At 42.2% G+C, this 9139-nt stretch overlaps 2 pseudogenes; both read right to left on the bottom strand.

The window, feature by feature from the left end:
* Positions 1-4702: 4702 nt before the first annotated feature.
* LOC148014367 (uncharacterized) lies at positions 4703-6115 on the bottom strand (annotated as a pseudogene).
* A 204-nt stretch (positions 6116-6319) lies between these two features.
* LOC148014366 (uncharacterized) lies at positions 6320-6983 on the bottom strand (annotated as a pseudogene).
* Between the last annotated feature and the right edge of the window lie 2156 nt (positions 6984-9139).

The following is a 9139-nucleotide window of genomic DNA, read 5'->3' as shown; positions in this document are numbered from 1 at the left end:
AATCCCTTGAGTTCTTTCCTTGCCTTTGAGGCCTTGAGATGTTGTTTGCATCTAGCCCAACAACTCTTGAATAGGATTAATAAACATAGTCGCTATTAGACGGATCTCAAGGCATCGTAGTTTTAATCCTAATGATTGTTGTTTGTACTAGCTATACACAACTTCAAGATCCCAATGAATTAATAGTTTGTGATATTAGCAAGACTTTAATGCAAGATCAATTTGTGTACCTTCGATGTATGTTTCATACAATCTTTCCCCATGCATGCACCATCTATGTGCATAACCCTTAAGTAACCTTATATGCTCTTTATGCTACGTATGATTTTCTCATGTAGCACTGGGATGCAATGATTGTATTTGGATACAAGGGTTTGTGCAAACCTCAATGCGTCATACGCATAAATTGTAAAGCATCCACCTGTTCGCTTGTAGGACACGTCTTAGCAACCGATCGGGAAGAGAGTCCAAAAAGCGCCGCCCGGCACTCCCACGGAATGTCACAGGGTTTGTGATCTAGGTCTTCCCAAGTCTGCCACCACGAAGCGAAAGCATTCCGGCCATTCCCACTTAGGATCGACCTGAATCAGGGTTTCCTAATGGTCAAGTTCCTAGAAAGTAACTAGCATCGAACCCCAGATGAACTACTTTACGCAGAAACATCAGGGTCGAAGCGGATTCATGCTGCACTTGGTTCAAGGAGAATGGAAAATGAGAGGGATTCAAAGCTCGACCTCTCTGCCCATAAGGCATAGTCCCATTCCATTCCCCTAAAACAGCATAAATCGGAACTCTAGTACTCTAGATTCTAGGTCATCGTTCCTTGCTGTCAATTTCCTTTGAGAAAAGTTCCCCGCCAACCAGGACCACCCTTCCATAGGACGGACCCATGGCCACATCCACCACACTTTCCTCGGGGTTTCTTTAGTTGTCTAATTACCTACAACATTTAGTTTGACAAGTAAAAATAGCTTCCTTAATTAGCTAATTAAACATCGGTTCCTTCATGTAACTTAAGCATTGACATAGAAAAACAATGTCAAGCAAGTTCATTTTCAATAATTGATCTTATTTATCAATCTTTGGAATACATCATATAATCCAACCTAAAGGCTATTCCATAATCCAGCCCGAAGGCAATTCCATAATCCGCCTGAAGGCTATTCCATAATCCGTCCGAAGGCTATTCCAGCAATCCTCAGGGATTACTAATCCAAGTTTCTGCCCATAGACTAGTATGCGGGCCTCGAGATCCAATCCCGAGTCACGTTGGCCTCTTGTGCAAGACCTGGAGGCAAGGGATTTACGGCCAGATCCCCCTGGCACCCAAGCATCCTCCTGCTCCAAGTAGCACCCACGGAGAGACCTCTCGTGGCGGGTTCGATCCACGTACCCGGCGCGGCTAACAACCCCCTTTGATAGGGTCAGGCAGACAATGGGGGGTAACTGACGCTGCCTCTCCCTCCAAGCCTTCAACCTGAAGCATTAATTATTTTTCCAGCTTTAGTTCCTTAATCAAAGAAGTACAAGCAGTGCTTCTAACTGTACAAACACAATCAATCCAGTGGTCATTTATTTGGCCAACTGCTAAGGTGTGAATCCTTCTCTCTGAATGCATCCAGCATTCGATCCGGGATCAATTGCGACTTGGCAAGATCCCCAAGGGTTTTGTTGTTCATTACCCTTTTATCGTTGGGTTAGGGTTGATACCCTGTTAACACAAATTAACAAACACCTTAAGTTCCTTAAACTAAGACAGTAAATCCTGGGCAACCTTGTCGCCCTAACTTGATTGGTTAATTTCTTGCTAGATGATACACAACTTCCCTAACTTGGCAAATCAGCCTCACAAAAGGGTGATGTGGCAGGATGACTACTCATTCTCTTGCAAATTAAACTCGTACTTAGAACCTACCAACCTTGTTCCAAGGAGTGGCAATTCTATTTTGTGATTTAAACATAAATCCATGTGATGTTGCAACTTGTTGCATGAGACAAGTGTCACATCTAACTTGTGGGATCGTTTCTCCCATCACATGGTATTCCTTGGTCAAGATGTAGGGTTTGGGAGTCCTCTTGACCCAACCCAACCCTAATCTTACTAGGCCAACAACGTTTGGCCCTAGGGTTTCTAAATCCATACGGAGGTCTAGCAGTTGGCTAATTGATCCTTAGGGTTTGGGAGTCCTCTTGAGCCAACCCAACCCTAATCTTACTAGGCCGACAACGTTTGGCCCTAGGGTTTCTAAATCCATACGGAGGTCTAGTCTTTGGCTAATTGATCCTTAGGGTAAAACCCTAGATCATTCTCGCATAGGCGTTCAGCTAACCCTAGCATTCTATGAATGTGGGTAGGAACTTTGGGATTGGGAAGTCTTGACTTGGCATCCCAAGTGCAATACTATAGGCAGAATTTTTTTACAGGGACTCTCTCTCTCTCTCTCTCTCTCTCTCTCTCTCTCTCTCTCTCTCTCTCTCTCTCTCTCTCTCTCTCTCTCTCTCTCTCTCTCTCTCTCTCTCTCTCTCTCTCTCTCTCTCTCTCTCTCTCTCTCTCTCTCTCTCTCTCTCTCTCTCTCTCTCTCTCTCTCTCTCTCTCTCTCTCTCTCTCCTTCTTCTTCTTCTTCTTCTTCTTCTTCTTCTTCTTCTTCTTGGCAGTAAGGGGCCTCTCTCTTTTTCTCATGGCAGCAAAAGGGGGGGAAAGGTGGTACCCCTTCACTTAAGGGGGGGAGGGAGGAAGGGTTTTATAAGGGGTAGAGTGGTATTTTTTGGGGGACAAAGTGAAGTGGTGGTGGTGGCATCTCTCCCCCCACCCACCACCTGTCAGCATGCATGGCAGTGGGGACTAGGCGAGGCAGCAAAACGGAACAGGTTGATATGCCAAAGGGGGTGTGGTAGGCCCATGGCCTCCCCTGTCATCATCATCAACTTGTCATTGTCATCCTCTTCCTTTCCCCATGTCCACATCATATCCCTTTCTCCTTTTCGTCATCCACCGACTTTCCTTCCTTCCCATCATCTTCCCCTTCCACCACGTCGTCCTCCTCTTTCTCCCCCTGCCACCTGTCAGCGATGACAAGGGGGAGAATTAAATTTTTTTTGAATTAACTAAATAAAAAAGGGGGGATTTATGGGCCCCAACAAGGAATGTTAAAATATGTACGTGTTGAAGAAACCCATGTGTAACACAAAGTTGGAATTAAAACGGAATATAAAAATTTGAAAGAAGTGGATCTACACTGGCAAGGACCGCATGATGCCAAAGAGCTAAATGAAGTGGAGGCCGATCTGAATGTGTTGAAGTATGTATGCCATCAACTTGGAATGATTGAGGATTTAGAGTTTCTTGCCCAAGAGGCCGAAGCTCAATAGGTACTTTTGCCTTACCTTTTGGTATCATCCTTTTCTTTTGGTAGCTATTGTACCCCATTGGCCTAGTGTTGTATTTGTCGATCATTTTGAATGTTTTTACATATTTTTGCCGAAAAAATTTTACACATTTTTTAAATTGGTGGTAGATCTTGGTATATTATGCTTGGTGTTGACCCTCATGTGCACTAAATGTCTTATGGGTCACCATCAAGTGAGGGGGACCCTCATTGTGGTGGTGACCCTTGTATGCATGGAATTTCCTATGGGTCACAACTAAGCAAGATAGGCCCCTCACGAGTTTAACTTTAAACCGAGCATGCATGAACCGAGCAGAGACAGAGACCGAGCATGCAAAGACTGATCGTAACAGTAAAAAAGAGTAACACGAAGAGAAGTGATAGATTTCAACCACTATAGAACCAAAATCACACCTCTTATCTACTCTAATTGTTTATTGAAAAATCTCAAACCTTACTTACAACACCATGACTTGAAGCGACAAAAAAACACTCTATGCATGCTCAAATTTGATATTTAAACCATATGATAGAGATTAAAAGACCCAAGGTTATCAAAATTTTCAAACCAACCCAATACCATACTCATAGTCTTAGCACAATAGTCATTGTCTTAATACAACACCAAAAGCTCAATACACTTCACAACCTCTCTTCTCCACACTCATCATCTACAAAACAACATCCCACTCTTCTCCCTTTGTTGGTTTTTGTCTTGATTGTATCATAGGAGGCATCCTTGCTCATCTCCCTTGCAACTTCCTCCTCATATAATGGTAGTACACTACAATAAGAATTTTATAAACCCCATTTCATTAACATTTCAAAGCACATTGAAAAAACTCACACACAAAAGCATATCATCGTAGAGTGCATATAATGTCCTAAATAAGTCAATAGTAGTAACCTTGACAAACCATGACAAAACACAAGTCAATAGTAGTAACCATACTAATCAAAAGGGCAGCCATATGCATCATCCACTGACTCACTCTCTGAAATCTCCTTGCCTGAGCTGGACTGATCTCTAGTACCTACAGAAGATCCCTCTACCAAAGGTTGTAGAATGCGACCAATAATGTCAGGGTCACTATCAAAAGAATAATAGGGGCAGCCAGATGCAATGCATGCATGCATCAAAGGGGTTGTACCAGTACCCATCTCCAAAGCCAATCCTCCAGGAGGACAAAGAGCCTCTAGAAAGCATCACACAAATCCGACACTCCATTGCACACTGATCTCAAATGTGCCTCCTCACTAGCCTCCAATACCCTTGCAGTATCTGGCAAATAGTGACGAATGACATGCCACGAGAACTACACACCATGATCGTGTTGTAATGTGGCACTCTCCTGAAGACATAAAGAGGCCATGTAGCCTCGATGTTGTAGCATGTAAAAGTAGAAGTCATCCATCTGTCACACAATAATGACAAAAAATAGAGACATGTCACAAAATAATCAAGAACAACAAAGCACCAAGAAAACTAAAAGTACAATAACCATGTCAAATACCTCTACTAAAATACCCTCAATCCTAACCTCATCCATGAAGGCTAAGTCCTCAACTATGAATCTATGCACAATCTCCAGCTCACACCGTGGGGCATATTTCTCCACCTACGAGGGAGAGTCCCCTAACAGAAAGAAATACATTTTAAACATTGACAATTACCCAACAATCTTATTCACAAGTACTTAACAATCCTATTTACATATTTCTGACTCAAAGAATCACCTGAAATGGAGGCAAGACAAACAACCCATCCTGACTCCGCCAGACAAGCTGTTGCCACTCCATGCCAAATATGATCCTCTGACACCTTGTTCCACAATGGAACACCACCTCTTCCATGTGTAGAGTCCATGGGAAGATCCAAGAGCACAAAGTCAGCAGCCCATGCCACTGTCTTTTTCCTTTTCTTATACTCCACCCCCAATTTATTGATTTCAGAAAAAAATGTATCGATCTTTGCATAATCCTCATTTCTAATAGAGGATGCAAAATCCTTACCCATAGAAATAAAATCTTCACATCCAAATGAAAAGATAGAGTGATCCAAAGAAGCCCCCCTTGTATGGACAAGAGTGGCACATATTCTTTTTGGGATGGTGGTCTACGACGTGAGGATGGACCTAAATAATCATGGCAAGTATAATGAATGAACAACAAGCATAACATACAAAAAAATCGACTTGCGGATGTCCATAAAAAGAAGCATACCACTATGAAACCTACCATGCATACCAACATCGAGTGGTGGTGAATTGTCATCAACAAAAATTTGATGATCTAAAACAAAAAAAACAAAGAAACATAAATCTTTATTTTACAAGGAAGGTATATAAAGTATCCAACATAGAGAGCTAGCCTTCTCTAAGTTGCATGAGACATGAATATGCAAAGTGAAATAAGTAAAAGTCACATGTACTCTGTGTCTCACTAATTTGAACTTGCTTGCCTCTTTCAGCATGCTCACTCCTTTGTGCTTCCTTGCCCCTTATTTGATCACCTTCAAAACCAATTCTTTGTTAGAAAAGTAAAGCTCAAGGAAAGAGAGGAGACAGTTGTGGAAGCCACTTTACCTTGACTCAGACAGCCACCACTTGCACCCTTTCCCTTTGAATTTTTCCATTCCTCAAACTTAGCTTTCTCACTTGGCAATACATGGGGCGAGGCCATGTCTCAATCTCAAATGGTGAGAGAGCAATCATATTCTCCCCATACATAGTGGACTCTTTGTTAGTGATATCCACCCATGTTTTACAAACATTGGGCAAATCAACAAGCAGCTTGAGGTCTCTCAAGTGTGAAAAATACATGGAATATTCAAAGATAATTTATCCAAGCCAACACAAACTACACACTGCAATGTTAAACAAAAGGCATTAAAATAGAAAACCAACCGATAGAGCAACCGACAAGCGGTTACATCAAGATGGGACTAAATGGGTTGATCCTCTTTTTTTTAGACTTTTCTTTAGCATCCGTTTTCTTAATGTTGTCAAAAATATGTTTTTTGCCCTCCTATTGTATGGATGTGAAGTAAACATGAAGAGATGGCTCATCAGGCAAATTAATTGGATGCTCTGTGGTAGCTGCTATTCTTACCTCTTGCTCTAAACAACTAAGTGCATTCTTTTCTATCATGTCTAACAACAATTCTCTAGACAACTACCTACAATGATAGAAATAATGAAAGGCAGAAAAACATGTAAAGCGAAGACAATTTTTTTCTATGAAGCATAGAGATAAAGCAAGAAAAGTGAAAAACTCTTACGCTTTGAACTCTGTGTTTGTTGATGGCATACCATGGGTATTGCGAACAGATCTTGAACTCTCAAGCAATCTCAACCAATTTATCTTTTTCTCTGCACTAACGGAAGAGATTGCTATCAAATTCAACTTTTCAATACCCACGATGTTGTTCGCTCCATCAAATTGAAGAGAAAACAAAGTTTCTCTCCATTCCTTGCCAAGGGATAGATTAATAATATTCAAAACCTAATAAATATACCAAAACCATTTCATATTAGTAGGAGACAAACACAACAATAATAATTTTAAACAAATCAAACATTGCAATACTTTTTGCATACGATGAGTGTACTTTCGTCGCAACTCAGTGGAGATCTCCTTTTCTTTTAAAGCCCTCTCATCCGCACTTAGACCTTTTGTCACTTCAACTACTTTGGTCCTTACTTCCTTTTGAAACTCAACCTAAAAAATTCTGGGAAAATCATTGCATACCATACTTTCTAATCCTCTCACAACAAGAAAGAGCCCAAATATATATCTACATGGTAAAGAAGCTGGGCCAAATTCTCTCTAGCCAGCAGATACCATGGGGGTGAAGTCTTTGATTCAAGCTTCTTTTTGGCTTCCAAGGTTTTAGCCACATTAGCAAGTTTCTTTCGCAAATAGGATTTAATGTCACACTCACAAATATTTGCAGCATTGACCAATGTATCCTTTAGATTTGTGACTATGACTACATGCTCATTCAAGCTTCCAACAAAAACAAAATTTAATACAGATGCATTTAATGAGAAGGATCACATGCGCATTGTGTTTTGAGAGGAACTTGCTCATTCATGCGAAGAAAGCCAACAAGCAAGGAGAATTCACTGATTCTAGTTGGATCAACACACCCGCACTCTCTTACACACACCTTGAGCCTCACACCACTCTTCTCTTATTGCTCTCTCTCTCTCTCTCTCTCTCTCTCTCTCTCTCTCTCTCTCTCTCTCTCTCTCTCTCTCTCTCTCTCTCTCTCTCTCTCTCTCTCTCTCTCTCTCTCTCTCTCTCTCTCTCTCTCTCTCTCTCTCACTCATACGCACATACACATACACGACACTTATCACACTCACAACACCGTATCTTCAGTTTCCAGTTTTTAGCTTTTCATTCAGCACTTTTATTTTGAATAGCTGGACCTCATCAATTGTATCACAGTTTGTCTCATAGGCCAGTTTTGGTCTTTAGAAAATGTTAATATAACTTTCTTTCTTCTCTCTCTCTCTCTCTCTCTCTCTCTCTCTCTCTCTCTCTCTCTCTCTCTCTCTCTCTCTCTCTCTCTCTCTCTCTCTCTCTCTCTCTCTCTCTCTCTCTCTCTCTCTCTCTCTCTCTCTCTCTCTCTCTCTCGTCACCATACGCACACATATGCTTGGCCTCTTACACACACACAAAACTCCTACATGCACGCTGCCTCTTAGCTTAGAAGCTCACACACGCACACGCCTCTCTCCCTCACACTACTCATCGTCACACCCTCACACTATTGTCCCATGCTTTGCCCACACACGCTCGCTCGCTCGCTCTGCTGACCAACACACACACACACACATAGGGCAATGAGACCTTAGCACTATGCCATGAAGGGCAAGAAATCCTATATGCTAAGGGGAGTGCATAACACGGAGAAGAAGGGGCTACAACTCACCTAGCCTATGGCAGCTGTCCAGAAGGGGTTTGCGGAAGAGGAAGGCGGGGCATACTGGGGTCTTGACTAGGGCACGAGGAGAACAAGGTGCCTACAGCAACAACCAGGGTGCGAAGACAAAGGAAGAGGGAAACAATCAGGTCTTGCAGCTGAGAAAAGAGCAAGTATAGGCTTGGCGAAAGTGAAAGAAGAAGATCAAAGCGAAGAGGTGTTGGCGGGAGACGAACCCATAGTTTTGAGAATATGCTATGCGATTAGGTATGCATGTAAGAGCAGTAGGGGTCCACTATTCACCCATCGAGGAATATGCTATGCGATTAGGTATGCATGTAAGAGCAGTAGGGGTCTTGTTTTGAGCTAAGTAAGCTTTGTACAGTTGAGAGGTGTTTGTAAGAAGGCCCATCTCATTTAAGAGGGCACTTGTAATCCATGTAGAAAGGTGAAAGAAGTGTGTGTGCGGGTTCAAAAAAGGGGAAAGAGGGAGCGAGTCATTAAGGACCAAGGACAAGAAAGCCCATATGCTAGTGTATGGGCTTTCTTACCCTTGGTGGCAAGAAGCCCTTGGCAGACATTGCACACATTATCCTATGCAAACTAGCTTGTTGACCCTCGTACACATCACATAGAGCATTCCAAGCCACACAGGAGTATTTTTCTCTTTTCTAAAAACATCATAGCATCCCTTTCCTTATTGCCACCAAGGGCAAGAAACCCCATACATCAGTGTATGGGCTTTCTTGCCATTGGTGGCAAGAAACTCCTGCGTTTTTTCTCCTTCCTTATGCACATTATTAACATACCAAGATAGGTT

The sequence above is a fragment of the Lygodium microphyllum genome, chromosome 25 (assembly GCF_053477565.2).
Source record: "Lygodium microphyllum isolate KBCC chromosome 25, Lygodium_microphyllum_v1.1.10, whole genome shotgun sequence".
Classification (NCBI taxonomy): domain Eukaryota; kingdom Viridiplantae; phylum Streptophyta; class Polypodiopsida; order Schizaeales; family Lygodiaceae; genus Lygodium; species Lygodium microphyllum.
The sequence above is the reverse complement of the archived record's forward strand: the minus strand, read 5'-3'. Positions and strand labels throughout refer to the sequence as shown.